General features: G+C 42.4%; 1 long non-coding RNA gene across 1 annotated transcript; it reads left to right on the top strand.

The window, feature by feature from the left end:
• Positions 1 to 202: 202 nt before the first annotated feature.
• On the top strand, positions 203 to 13,724 carry LOC134396180 (uncharacterized). The gene is made up of 3 exons (XR_010025254.1): positions 203 to 276; positions 5,460 to 5,573; positions 13,481 to 13,724. It is a non-coding gene; the product is annotated as an uncharacterized LOC134396180 (long non-coding RNA).
• Positions 13,725 to 15,494: the final 1,770 nt, after the last annotated feature.

The raw sequence follows: 15,494 nt of genomic DNA, 5'->3' as shown, positions 1-15,494 counted from the left end.
ACTGGTCTCTCTGTGGAAACCTCTGAGCCTTTATAGGGTGCTTGGAGGGGCTGCTTTCACTTTCAGTGGGTGCATTTCCCAGAATAAGATGAATCATTCTTTGCCTGTTGGGTGTTGATTAATGATCAACATTTGTTTCTCTTTTGCATTTCTGCTGGCAGCACGAGCTTATATAAAAGGCGAAGATGTTCCTGTACAAAAGCAGTTCCCCGAACAGGCAGCACCGCTCTCAGACTCTCCAGGCAGAAAAGCAAGGCACCGAGAAGGAAGTTTCAGGTAAAGCAGTGTTTTGATTTTGTGTTTCTCTTTTGCCTGTCCCCAAAACTTTGTTCCTGTTGGAAAGGAGAGGGAGAGGGGGAGTGTGTGTGTGTGTCTTTCATCCCCCTCCCTGGCTTTCCCTGCCCTTTCCACGTGCTGCTCCGTCCCTTTCATGTGGACAGAGCTGAGCACCCGCAGCACAATCCTCTCCTCATACACATAACTGACTAAAAAAAAGGAGTCCAGGACAGGGAGGAATCGGGCTAGTCTGTTGGAGCAAAACTCTTCAAGAACAGCCCACTTGCTCTGGCAGAAGCTCTCTGGGCTAGATTCCACATCATCACAAGCATGAAGGGTTTTCCTTAGTTGGCAGGTGGGCAGTGACACTTAGCGCTCATCTACACCACGCAGGATATTCCACTATATAAAAGGCAGGAGCCACATGACTGCTTTATAGCGGTACTGAAGTGTACTGACAACTATTTGGGCCCATTGACACATACTATATACCACTTTTATACTGTTATGTCCTGCTTGGTGTGGCTCCTGCCTTTTATATACTGCTTTCATACTACTTTCATAGTGCAATATCCTGCTTGGTGTAGACGAGCCCTTAGTTGTACAGGAGAAAAATGTAAACGGTAAATAAAGGGTTTTATCCTTAAAGGCAGTCTAAAAATAAATAAATAAGCAAATAAGTATATTACCCTACACAAAATTATTAACCAATTAATAGTTTTTAATTAAAATATTTGTTTGTTTATGTATTTATTATAAATATTTCATATGACCCCTCCATCATATTCCCAGGGTGCTGTACATCAGGAATATAACAATTAAACTGTAAATACAAAAATATATAATAAAACTAAATAAGCCTATGGGATAGAATCCCAAACCAGTCATCAACATTCAAAAAGCAAATGTAAGAACAGTTTTGGGACATTTTATTTCTGTTTGCTAGCTGCATTGTTCTCTCTCTAATTCTGTATGCACAAACTGGTCTTGCTGATTGAATATAACCCCTTGACGTCAGATCTTCAGGGTCACGGATTAATTACAGTTCATATTGTCATTGTTTTTGGTAATACAGAAGCACAACTTTTACCTCTTCTGCAACCTTCTTTTCCTTTTTCCTTTCTTCTGCCTGGGTCTCCAGCTTTCAGTTTATCAAGCAGCAGCACACTGGGATTGAGCTGAACCCCAATAAATATACCCCTCTGCCTTAGAAAACTGAACCTTTTGTGACCTTTAGGGTGGAAGCAGTTGTGAACTGCTCCCAAATCTGAAAAGAAATTCACATGCCTTGTTAGAATTATAATAAAAATTCCACTTTCATAATTTGAAAAAAAATGCATTTAGGCCGTAGCTAGACCTAAGGTTTATCCCAGGATCATCCTGGGTCCGTCCCTGCCTGAGCAGTGGATGCCCTGTGTGGCACTTAGAATCATAGAATCATAGAATAGCAGAGTTGGAAGGGGCCTACAAGGCCATCGAGTCCAACCCCCTGCTCAATGCAGGAATCACCCTAAAGCATCCCTGACAGATGGTTGTCCAGCTGCCTCTTGAAGGCCTCTAGTGTGGGAGAGCCCACCACCTCCCTAGGTAACTGATTCCACCGTCGCATTGCTCTAACAGTCAGGAAGTTTTTCCTGATGTCCAGCCGGAATCTGGCTTCCTTTAACTTGAGCCCGTTATTCCGTGTCCTGCACTCTGGGAGGATCGAGAAGAGATCCTGGCCCTCCTCTGTGTGACAACCTTTTAAGTATTTGAAGAGTGCTCTCATGTCTCCCCTCCATCTTCTCTTCTCCAGGCTAAACATGCCCAGTTCTTTCAGTCTCTCTTCATAGGGCTTTGTTTCTAGACCCCTGATCATCCTGGTTGCCCTCCTCTGAACACGCTCCCACTTAGATGAACAGGTTTGACCCCAGGACAATCCTGGGATAAACCTTAGGTCTAGCTATAGCCACAGTTAGGTGATAGCATATTCCTCTGTTTGCACTCTTATAGGATGCAGAATTTGGTCCTTGGTACATGCCAATTGCAAGGGGCATATTCTCCAGAGCACAGCTTGTCAGTGCCACAAAGGCTATATTCTTCATCGCTCAGTTTGTGTATTGAACCTATTTGTCTTTGCTGAAAATAGGAGACAGCCATCAGAATACAGTACTGTCAAGAGTATTGATAATCTGTCAGTCAGTTTGTCTGTCACAAGTTGATTACACAGTGGTCTTTGGGTGGGTGGGGGGCATATCCAAATGAACTAACAGAAATTAATTGGCCAGAGAAATGCAAAGTCACAGGATGGGATTCTGCACAACTCCCTCTAAGGAAAATCAGGAGCCCTCCAATTCATCACAAGGGGATGCCAAAGGACCTAAAGATGGTCTCCAAACTGCTTAGAAATAAATAAATCTTCTGAATGGCCATAGGAATTTGCTGGGATAGATTGTGTGCACCAACATTTCAGGCAGAGAAAGTCACAAACCCACAATCGGCCACTTTAAAGCACAGGGAAACCCCACCCACCCCATAATATTGGGGGTGCCTAAGGGATTTACAGACCCCCATTATTAAATATTTAGCATTCATGCAATACTCTTGGCTGTTCACATGCATGATTTATTTTTAAAATAAATAAACAGCCCTTAGCTTTGGCCTGGCTGAGTGTTTAAAATTTGTTTTAAATGTTGCTGTTTTTATGCTTTTAAATTTTGTATATTGATTTTTGATGTTTAGTCTTTTTAATCTAATCTTTTTAATCTTTGTGAGCCACCCAGAGAGCTTCAGCTATGGGGAGGTATATAAATGTCATAAATAAATAAATTATCTCAGTAATCCTTGCAACAACCTGTAAAGTAGAGCAGCAGAGAATGGTGCCATGCAAAAACCATCTGTTTATTTAAGACTGGAGGAGGAAAGTGGGAAACACACAAACGTGCATCTAAAATCTGTAAGTGGAAGTTAAAAGTAGGGGTGTGATCCGCTTCTCCTCGGATCAGAGAAGCAGAAGCGGATCGGGGTGATCCGCCTCTGCTACAGGCGGAGGAGAAGCAGATTGGGGGGGCTGGAGAAGCATGGCGAAGAGAAGCAACCATAGGCGGATCGCTTCTCTTTTCGTGGAGCGCTCCGCCCGCCATTTTGGATTTTTTCGCCCATAGGATTGCATTGCAGAAACGTTTAGTGGATAACTTTAGTGGATAGCATGATAGCACTCTTCAAATACTTAAAAGGTTGTCACACAGAGGAGGGCCAGGATCTCTTCACGATCCTCCCAGAGTGCAGGACACGGAATAACAGGCTCAAGTTAAAGGAAGCCAGATTCCAGCTGGACATCAGGAAAAACTTCCTGACTGTTAGAGCAGTACGACAATGGAATCAGTTACCTAGGGAGGTGGTGGGCTCTCCCACACTAGAGGCCTTCAAGAGGCAGCTGGACAGCCATCTGTCAGGGATGCTTTAGGGTGGATTCCTGCATTGAGCAGGGGGTTGGACTCAATGGCCTTGTAGGCCCCTTCCAGCTCTGCTATTCTATGATTCTATGATTCTAAGGACTTCTTCACATAGTACATAGTTAAACTATGGAATTCACTGCCACCAGATGTAGTGATGGCCACCACTTTGGATGGCTTTAAACGGGATAGTTCCTGGAGGAGAAGGCTATCAATGACTATTAGTCCTGATGGCTTATGTGCTACCTCAAATATTCGAGGCAGTAAGTCTATATTCACCAGCCCTCTCTGGACTCCACTCCATTCATGCCTTCAATCCTGTATAAGTGGGGCCTTTAGAGTTGCCATTTAAGCAAGGTAGGAGATACGCAATTTTCAGAGGCTCCATTGTGTACAACAGTGGAGGCTCCAGAGCAGGGTGGATGGGAAGTGGCAAGTGTCCAATGAAGCCGGACACAGACAAGTCCGTCCATCCCTAGTTCCTGGTCAACAGCTGTTTGGCCACTATGTGAACAGTGTGCTGGACTAGATGGATCTTGGGATAGTGGTGGGCAGCTCGATGAAAATGTCCGCCCAGTGTGCGGCCACTGTAAAGAAGGCAAACTCTATGTTAGGCATGATAAGAAAAGGAATTGAGAATAAAACGGCCAGTATTTTACTGCCTTTATACAAATCTATGGTGCGACCACACTTAGAATACTGTATACAATTCTGGTCACCACACCTAAAAAAAGATATTATAGTGCTGGAAAAAGGGCAGAAAAGGGCAACTAAAATGATTCAGGGGCTGGAGCGTCTCCCCTACAAGGAAAGGTTACATCAACTGGGATTGTTTAGCTTCAAAAAAAGGAGGCTAAGGGGAGACATGATAGAGGTGTATAAAATTATGTGTGGTGTGGAGAAGGTGGATAGGGAGACATTTTTCTCCCTCTCTCAAAATACTAGAAACCGGGGTCATCCCATGAAGCTGATGGGTGGGAGATCCAGGACAAATAAAAGGAAGGACTTCTTCACACAGTGCATAGCTAAATTATGGAGCTCACTACCACAAGATGGGGTGATGGCCACCAGTTTGGATGGCTTCAAAAGGGGGTTGGTTCAATTCCTGGAAGCGAAGGCTCTCCATGGCTACTAGCCCTGATGGTTGTGTACCATCCCCAGTATTCGAGACAATAAGCCTGTGTGCACTAGCTGCTTGGGAACATGGGTGGGAGGGTGCTGTTGCACCATGTCCTGCCTTGTTGGTCCCTGGCTGACGGCTGGTTGGCCTCTGTGTGAACAGAGTGCTGGTCTGGATGGACCCTTGGTTTGATCGAGCCTCAGGGCTCTTCTGATGTTCTTATGTACTACTGCAAAGTTATAATATACAAATATTACAGTTGAATTTTATCTTTAAATTTAATATTCCAGAAATTGATAAATACTTACCATTTTCTATAAATCTATTTGATTTCCATATAAACCTGATTTAGTGAAAAAAGCAAAAAAAAATAATCATGTTCTCTTAAACCATTCTGAAATTTCTGGTATGTTTTCCCATTTTGAGCTGTGCATATCATTGCCACTAGAATAAATTCATTGTTAACTATAGATGTTGTCTCATGAACAAGAGGAAACCGTTGGTATTTCTGAATCTTTGTGTGTACTGAATAAGAGAAAAATTGCTGAATAGAATGAATGTAAGTCAATTAAAGTTACAAGGATTTAAGCTTCATTATGGTTGACAACACTTTGAAATCTACCTTTCAGAGAACTACTAGAGGACAATGTCTGGGCCAGATAATGTGATTGAGATGCCTGCCCTGGGCCGCCCATTCCAGCTGGGGATGCTGTACGACTGCTATAAGGATGCTCTTCTCTCAGGTAAATATCCTGTTCTGTTGAGACTTGAAGCTTGCATGGGAAGTGGATACTGTCAACTAGAGTTTCCTGGGCAGGCCATGTCAGGTCAAGACATTCCAAATCAAGCAAAGTCAGCTTTCCATCTCTAAAGACGGGATCAGGACCATGGTCAGCTCCAGGTGGCCACGCTGGCTGGAGGTCTCCCTTCTATTGCAACTACGGAGAAATGTCTCTTGAGGTTTATATATTATTTATAAACCCTTTTGTTCACTATACCAGTGAACTAGCAGAATAGCAGCGGTTCTTAACTATGAAAGTCAGCAAAGACCAAATTAACTTCAAGACAGAGTCTATTTTGTTTGGTACAAAAATAAAGTATTTTACTGATAGAAAATAACACAGTTTATGGCAATACAAATTTACACCAACATACTCACACACTTGGTCATACAGATTACAGCAGGGCTCACACTAGTAGAGAGGGAATATTTTAATCTGGTTACAAAGCTCCAAAACTCTCTTTATATACACTTCCCTGAACAAATGATGAAACCACTAATTGGCAATGGCAAGACAATTAGACTTTTGCATCATCCCAATAATTCAATAAAGTCCAGCTGCAAACTTGACCTTTAAGCTGATTGACTGATGCTGAGTCTTCAGTTTCTTCCAGGTTTTACAGGCTTGTACAAAGATATGGAAATCACAAAAAACCAGTCCTAATTCAGGACTCCCAACACCCCTTCATTTTGGGTTTTCCACTATTTCACCACGTTACAACATTTGTACAGTTAATCACATTTTTAGCCCTCCCTGAAACCTAACGTTTCACAAATCTCCCAATGTTTGATGGCTCCTAACGGTTTTGTAAAGACGTCTGCCAAATTATTCTGGGACTCACAGTAGGCTAACTTCAATGTTCCACTAGCTATGTGTTCTTTGACATTATGAAACTTGATAGCTATGTGTTTAGACTTTATCTTTAGGATTTCTGAATTCGCCAATGCAATTGCTGCTTGGGAATCACAGAACACAGTTACAGGCTTTGCAACATGGATTTTGAGGTCCTTTAATAATTGCAATAGCCATGTAATCTCACCACAAACATCAGACAGTGCCCCATACTCAGCCTCACATGAAGATATGGCCACTGAAGCTTGCTTCCTTGACTTCCAGGATATTGGGGCTTTTCCAAATAATAGAATATATCCAGACGTGGATTTTCTATCTTCCGTACAGCCTGCCCAATCTGAATCCACATAGCACAATAAATCTTCATCTGGCTCTGCAGATAAACTTAATCCGTGCTCCAAGGTGCCTTTTAGGTACCTTAAAACTCTTTTCAGGGCATTCCAGGCTGGTATTGTGGGCTTTGCAACAAACCTGCTTAAAATGGCGACAGAAGCTGACAAATCTGGCCTAGACCAGTTAACTAAGTACAACAACATTCCAACCACAGACCGATACAAATCTGGGTTGCTAAAACATTCACCTTGTAAAGTACTTTGTATGTTCAGTTCCATGGGGCTTTTCACCGGTTTGCAGTCTTGCATCCCACACTGTTCAAGTAACACCTCAATTTTCTGCTTTTGACTTAGCAGAAAGCTTCCGTCCTCCGTTTGTTTAACTTCTACCCCCAGGTAATTTTTCACTGGCCCTAGGGATTTCAAGTTATACTTACTAGCCAACTGCTGTGCTACTTTTTGGACCTCTGCGTCACTATAACAAGATATCAAAATGTCATCAACAAACAAAATTAAGGCTTTATAATCCTTACCACTCCCCTTCGTGTAAAGACAAGGGTCTGCAATGCTCCTAGAAAAACCCATGTCGTTTACCAGAGTGTTGTTTAAAGTTGAATTCCAGCACCTCGCACTCTGTTTCAACCCATAAATCGCCTTCTTTAACAACCAAACTTTGTTGTTGTTATCAAACCCTTCTGGTTTCCTCAAGTACAATTTTTCCTGGATTGGTGCGTTTAGATATGCTGTGGTAAAGTCGTACTGACTTATTTTCAACTTTTCTTTGGCTGCAAGGGTTAAAAACAAGCGTAAAGTCTCTGATTTTACAGTGGGTGAGAAAGTGACGTCATAATCGACGTCCCTAACCTGATTATATCCCCTAGCAACCAGCCTAGCCTTGAATTTAGTGTCCCCGTTTTCAAGCGGCTTGCGTTTGAAAACCCAGCGGCAAGTTAAAGATTTCTGTCCCGGAGGCAAAACAACTTCTTCAAAAACCTTGTTCTCTTGAAGACTCTGTAATTCGCTTTCCATGGCACACTCCCATTGTTTTCGTTCAAAAGAACTTAATTGCTTTACTTCCGCATAAGAATTAGGTTCACAGCTCACATTACAAGCGTGTATTCCAAGCCTATTGTCTTTGAGACCTGCGGGGGATCTGCACCTCCTCCTCCTCCTCTTGCTCTCTGTCTTCTGGCTCGGTCTGAGTTGCTACAGGCGTTTGCCTGCTAGAAGAATCTAAATCTAGTAAAACTGACGGATTATCATGTACCGATTCCCAATTCTGCTCAGCAAAGGAAGCAGATTTTGAGACAACAATTCTTCCTCCTTTGTGCAAAAACCTCCAACTACCATTTTCATAACCAACAAACATCATTTTGACTCCCCTGGGTCCTAGCTGTCTCCTTTGAGCTAAAGGAATATTCACAATTGCATAGGATCCCCAGATTCTGATGTGTTTTAAACTAGGATTTTTGCCAAAAATTAAGAAAAAAGGAATATTGTTAATGGCTGAAGACCACGTTCTGTTGCACAGATAGTTTGCAGCCATAAAAGCTTCACCCCAAAGCTTGGGATCTGCTTTGGCATCCTTCATTAAGCATTCCATTTTCGTTTTCAGCACGCCAATCCGCCGCTCCACATTCCCAGCTTGCCAAGACGCCATGGGATCTGTAAACTTATGAGAAATCCCATGCTTTCTGCAAAAATCAGCAAACTCTAGACTTCTAAACTCGCCCCCCCGATCCGAACAGAAGTTCTGTATTTGCCTTTGCAAAGATCTCTCCACCTTTTTAACCCATTCCTTTACTTTGGCTAGACACTGAGACTTTTGCTTTAACAAATATACCCATGAATAACGTGTTTTGTCATCTAAAATGACCAGGGCATATTTAGCTTTCCCATAACTCTCTGGGAAAGGACCAGTCAGATCTAAATGTATTAGACCAAGAATGTCCTTATGTCTCCAGTCTCTTACACGTGGAATATTGGCTACACGTGATTTTGCCAACTTACAAACGGAACAGTCAAGGTAATTCTGGCAATTTTTTACTCTCACATCTTCAGCAATCTTGAGAGTTTTGCCCAGAGATCTAAAACAAGGATGTCCAAATCTCCTATGGAATAAATGTAGGCAATTGTCATGGGGAGAAATGTTTTTGTAAGTCATAGAACTTGAAGAAATATCTTCCTCTCCACCTTGGCTCCTGTCCAGGAAAAACAAACCGTTTTTTAAACTGGCAGTCCCCTTCAGTTCTCCATGCCTGGAAATAAAACATTTCCCCTCCTCAAAGGAGACAGAGAACTTTTTCTCCATTAGATTTGACACACCTAAAAGAGAATGACTTAAGTTGGGAACAAAAATAGCATTAGCAAAGCTTTCGTTAAGGACAGGAATATGGCAAATTCCTTCTCCCTTCACTTCCTGCTTTGAGCCGTTAGCAAGGAAAATAAATCTGTTAGACGTGACTCTGAAGTCCAGGAAGCTTTCCATTCTAGTAGAAATAACAGAATTACAAGCTGAGTCTATCAGCCAGATAGCTGAGCTTCCGTTTCCTTCCTCCTTCGACATCTTGCTCACTCCGGCTGTAACGAGCTGTGCTGACTTCTTTGAACAAGAAGCATTTTTCCAGCGATGCTCAGAAACTTTCTCAGGTTGTAATCTCACTTTACAGTCAATCTTCTTATGTCCAATTTTGCCACATTGCCAGCAAACAATTGTTTTTTGTGGCTTGTGCTTTTTAGAAACTGAATAAGCAGATTCAGTCTCCTCCTTTTTCACAGTCCCGGTCTTAACCCCTTCTGAACCAGACCATTGTTGAAATGAGTCTGCCTTGCCGTTTGAGCTCACGGCTTCTCTCTTGGAATGTCTTTTCTGTTGTTCTTCTAATAATTTTCCGCACACATAATTCAGGGTTAAATCACGGACAGTCACTCCCTCTAGGGTAGTCACCAACACGTCCCAAGACGTTGGTAAGCTAGACAAAATAATATAAGACTTCATTTCCTCTGAAAGAGTCAAGCCAGCCGATGCTAAACTTTGGAATATTTCTCTCAGCTCCTGCAAATGTTTGCCAATATCTCCAGATTCTTTTAGCATCGTCCTATACATTCTGCGTGTTAAATTTATTCGAGAACCTGCTGTATCTCTTACATATACTTCACGCAATTTTGTCCAGATCACATGAACAGCATCCTCTCTATTAACATAGAATAGCTGATCATTCCTCATACAGAGGATTATATAGGTTTTTGCTTTCTCTGCATTTCGATTCCACTCTCTCAAATCAGCTGCACTTAAATCTTCATCGGGTGGGTCTGTAACTACTTCCCACAGCCCTTGGTTCCTTAAACTCATTTCAATCTTAAATGACCAAGTAATATAATTTGTGTCTGTGAGTTGTTCCATTTGTGTATTCATTCCTATTTGAAGTGCCATAACTGCTAATTGGTTGTTTTTTCAACCCTTTTGTTATTTGAATTTCCTTTTTGGGAACTGACCGGCTTAACAACCTCAGAATCCCTTTTCAAATTCAAAAATAGCCTTCTATCAGACACCGTGTGACTTTGCAAGACAAAAAGCTTTACAAAAAAAACTTCTTCCTTTGTCTAAATCCCAACGTTCTTTAGAAAAAGCAACGCTCCAGGGCAATTAGTCAACGCACGGCTTCTCTGTCTTATCAGGTCCTACTGTTTCTCTGTTAAGAACTAGAATTATGTCCAGACTGTTACTGGGCCATAACCTCTTGAGGTTTATATATTATTTATAAACCCTTTTGTTCACTATACCAGTGAACTAGCAGAATAGCAGCGGTTCTTAACTATGAAAGTCAGCAAAGACCAAATTAACTTCAAGACAGAGTCTATTTTGTTTGGTACAAAAATAAAGTATTTTACTGATAGAAAATAACACAGTTTATGGCAATACAAATTTACACCAACATACTCACACACTTGGTCATACAGATTACAGCAGGGCTCACAGCAGTAGAGAGGGAATATTTTAATCTGGTTACAAAGCTCCAAAACTCTCTTTATATACACTTCCCTGAACAAATGATGAAACCACTAATTGGCAATGGCAAGACAATTAGACTTTTGCATCATCCCAATAATTCAATAAAGTCCAGCTGCAAACTTGACCTTTAAGCTGATTGACTGATGCTGAGTCTTCAGTTTCTTCCAGGTTTTACAGGCTTGTACAAAGATATGGAAATCACAAAAAACCAGTCCTAATTCAGGACTCCCAACAATGTCGTCTAAGCAATGAGCTGAAGCCACCTGGAACCTTTGTGGGCTGACAAATCCTCTACTGCTGTTGGCCCTGCTTTCCTGTAGGGGCTGGTTGTTGTTTATAAAGGGTCCTTGACTGATTCTGTATCCATTGGCTTCTGCTGGAGATAGGGGTGCTGGTAGTGATTCATTTTCTGAGGACATTGGTGGGGCCATGCCCTCCGGACAGGAGCACATGAGACCATCGTATACCTCATTCTCTTCTGAGTCTGTGCTGCTAGTCTAGACATTTGGAGGCCCTGCTGTTTCTCTCTGCCAGGAGCAGTGTGGCAGGTGTGTACAAGGAATAAGGCCTTCACTGTTGTGAGTCCGAGATTACAGACTGCCCTTCTGCACGCAAACTATGTGCTCTACCACTGAGCTATAAACCCTAGCAACAATGATGCACCCCCTGCAAACATACTGTTGCATCCAAGCAACACCCTAGGCAACGGCATTGCGCTGTGATGCCATTGCTTGTGGCACTGAATCCACCACTCCAGGAGCCTTTACAGCAGAGTAAAAATGATTTAAATAAATACAAAATATTTATTTTATTTATTTATTACATTTAAATACCGCCCCATAGCCGAAGCTCTCTGGGTGGTTTACAGAGGTTAAAAACAGTGAGCATTAAAAACAAATATGCAAAAATTTTAAACCAACAAAAGAATAAAAACAACAATATCCATTTTAAACAACTATTCTGGGGTCAGTTAAAAACTCAGCATATGTTGTTAACTGCCTGGGAAATAGGGCAACCCCAAGATACATTTCTCACAACTATCCATCACTCCAAATGACAGCCCAGATAGATACGACGGCCAGGAGTGCCTGCTATCAGCTTCGGCTGATACGCCAGCTGCGCCCCTTCCTAGAGTCGGAAGGCCTAAAAACGGTAGTGCAAGTGCTGGTAACTTCGAGGCTCGACTTCTGCAATGTGCTCTACATAGAGCTACCTTTGTGCCTAGTCCAGAAACTTCAACTTGTTCAAAATATAGCAGCCAGGCTGGTCACCGGTACACCTAGAGGTAACCACATTACACCAGTTTTAAAATCTCTACACTGGCTGCCAAGTAGTTTCCGAGCAAAGTATAAAGTGTTGGTTATCACCTTTAAAGCCCTACATGGTTTGGGTCCAGGCTACCTGCGGGATCGCCTTCTCCCATACAATCCGCCCCACACACTCAAGTCCTCTGGGGGAAATCTACTTCAGCTAGCAAAAACTAGATGAACAACCGTTACCCCGAGGACCTTCTCTTCTGCTGCTCCCAGACTGTGGAATGGCCTGCCGGAGGAGACTCGTCAACTTAACAGTCTACTAGCATTCAAGAAAGCTGTAAAGACTGATCTCTTCCGGCAGGCCTATCCAGTGGAATTTTGAGATGTTTTTAAGATGTTTTTAAAATGTTTCTAGGATGTTTTTTAGGATGTTTTTAACAATGTATATTGAATGAATGAATGAATGAATGGTTTATTTGTTTGTAGCACAAAGACCATTACAAAATACAGAATTGCTCACATATAGCAACACACATTATTTAAAATATTCAAAATATTCAAGGTACAACAATGTATATTATGTTTTAATTATTATGTATTTTATCGTTTATTGTTGCTCCTCGCCTCGATCAAAATGGAGAGGCGGGTAAGAAATATTATTATTATTATTATTATTATTATTATTATTATTATTATGCAACGCATATCAGAGATCAAAATGCTGCATGCACCCTTGAAGGTTGGTCCTCCTGGGTTCAACGGCAACTCCCAAGTGGATGTGCTGCAGCCTGAGTGTGTGCTATAGCTGCAGAATGGATTTAGTGAATGGAAGAATTGTTTATTACAGTCACAGACCAATACAATTTTTTGTATAAAACAAAGGTGCAGCTACTTAAGTGTAATTAAATTAAACCAATGAATTTTAAAATGGGCCCAACATATTTTCCCCATTGTTTGCATTGAAATAAGAAAGAACCTAGCAACCTTCCAGTGACATAGGATGAATTATCCTTCAAACAGAACATCTCCAGATCTTCAGAAGGTCGCCCTGGGAGAGTTCTTAATAAGGGGGAACGGAATGAATTGGTGTGTGGGAGGTGCGTGTGTGTGTTCCTGAGTTCATCCTGCACAGTCTGCTTTCTTTCAAACTACCATGTAGAGAGACGAAGAGACCCAACAACCTCAGTTAAAGTGTTCATTCATATGTCTCAAAGTAAGTTTGCTGGGGATGCAGCATGAAGGCTAGCTAGATGGCTCAATGGGGAGTGGTTTCTCCATCCCCAAGGGCATTGGGGAAATTAAGCCCCCTGTTGTACATTGCACACACTTAGCACAGATCTAATTTGCTTTCCATTCGTTATTGGAATGATTTGTCTCTTCTTTCCATTAACCACATGTTTCTTTTCAATTCTCCAGAATATTCATTATTTGATCCAGAGATACATCAGAAGAACACAGGCAAAAAAATACAAATCAGCAATATAATGGACAATATTTCGTCTAACACAATTGGAGAGAAGGCTGTTGCTCTGGCTATCAGACCATCCCTGCTGACCAGCCTCCTCTGTGGCTTGTTTGAAGTGAACGGATCTGCAAAATATCTGCTCAGCACCAAGAAATCCAGACACCAGGACAGCACTACGTACAGGTACTTGGCTATAGAAGTTGTTGAGCGTGAACGGCTGTCTCTAAACTCCTTTGGACCCGAACGTTTCTCTGACTCCACTGTAAGCAAGTGGGAGGCTTCTCATGTGGTTACTGCTGTTCGATACGGGGCCCAGGCCTTCGTGGAATATGATAGAGCGGTTTCTTCTTCTGAAAATAGCAAAGAGGAAGTGAGAAGGCCTGGAGGTAAAATGTCGATGTTTCCACCGCAAGACAAATCAGCTCTCAAAATGGATGACGAAGGAAAGCCACAAAACCAAATGTTTAACTATAGGTTTTATGGAGATTTTCCTCTGGAAAACGATCTAGATACTTTACATGATCCTACAAAAATTCACACTAGCCTCCCCAAACTTCTGGGTGAGCATAGCGAGAAGGCTGTACCCATAACTGTCCGCCTGTACCCACTAAAGAAATTAAGGCTCCAAACCCCTCTGATGCCGTATGCAAGCTCTTTCCATGAGATAAGTGATGTCCTGAATTATGGCATCAGGGATGAGACAGAGGGCCTCTTCGAAATAGATGCACAGTGCAATGACCTCCTGAATAGTCTCGCAGCCAAAACCTTCCCTGAAATCAAGAAGAAAATCCAACACTTCAGAGATCTATGTGAGCAACACAAACAGGCTTTTCAGAAACAGCTAGCAGAAATTGTACCCTCCGTCCGTGAAGGAAAGAAAGAGGAAAAGGAGCTGGAGGAGGTATTAGAATGGAAAAAGCAATCCCTCTTCAACACTCAAAGACTCAGTGGATTTTTGGATAAAAAGGAGCAAGAGATTAGTTTTGTGAATTCTATCCTTTCAAGCCTTAAAGAGAAACAAGTCATCCGTCTTAAGCAGGAACTGTCTGAAGAGATCTTTCGTCCTGGGACTGACTTTGTTGTTGCATTCATGTTCACATCGTTACATGAAGAGGAGCCATATTTGTCCAAGCTGAAAGCGTCTCTCTCTTCCTTGAAGCAACAGGATGCATCAGATGGGGAGACTCCAAGCTCCATAGGATGGTATGAAGATACAACTGTCATCAAAAGGGCAAGAGAACTGGCCACAACTTTCTCAGCTTTTGCCAATGCCAATCTGTCCAGAAAGAAGACCCGATTCGTGGTGGCCTCCACTCAATATAAAAGCAATCCAGGTGCTTCCATCCACTTGTATGAAAGTGGACACCTGAAAGAAACGAAATTTGAGCCTCCATCCAAACCTCTTCCCCTAGAGATTGAAGAAATCTCACATGACAGTGTGCAGCTGAGATTCACTCCAGCACAGTGTGGGAAAGACACACTCTCCTGCTTCCAGTTTGAATACAGGACCATGGAGCAAGAGAACTGGGTGTCTGGGCTTACCAATGGGAGAGAAGAAACTTCTACAGTAAGAGGGTTATGCCCAGACACTGAATACCTTTTCCGCTATGCTGCTGTGAGCAAACCAGGGCTTAGCGAGAACAGTGACATTGGTCATGCTGTGAGGACCCTTCCTGTTAGCGCCCCCAGGACCCCCAAAGAAGTTAATGCAGGAGCACCAGAGGGCGGTTCAGGGAATCAAGATACCAGCACAGAGGAAAGAACCACAGACATTACAAAAAAATCAACACCTCAGGGGTTCCAAAGAGAAAGATATGTATGCCAGCAAAGCCTAACAGGGGAAATGGAGAATGTTGGGGGCACTCAGACCTTGACACCTCACTCCTTCTCAGATGATGTGGCAACATCTGTCCCAAACCCCAAAGGAACGTCAGAAAACATGGCCGTCTCCCTCTGCCAAGCAAG

Source organism: Elgaria multicarinata, chromosome 1 (assembly GCF_023053635.1).
Source record: "Elgaria multicarinata webbii isolate HBS135686 ecotype San Diego chromosome 1, rElgMul1.1.pri, whole genome shotgun sequence".
NCBI classification, from domain to species: domain Eukaryota; kingdom Metazoa; phylum Chordata; class Lepidosauria; order Squamata; family Anguidae; genus Elgaria; species Elgaria multicarinata.
Note: the sequence above shows the minus strand (reverse complement) of the source record. Positions and strands in the feature narration are given on the sequence as shown.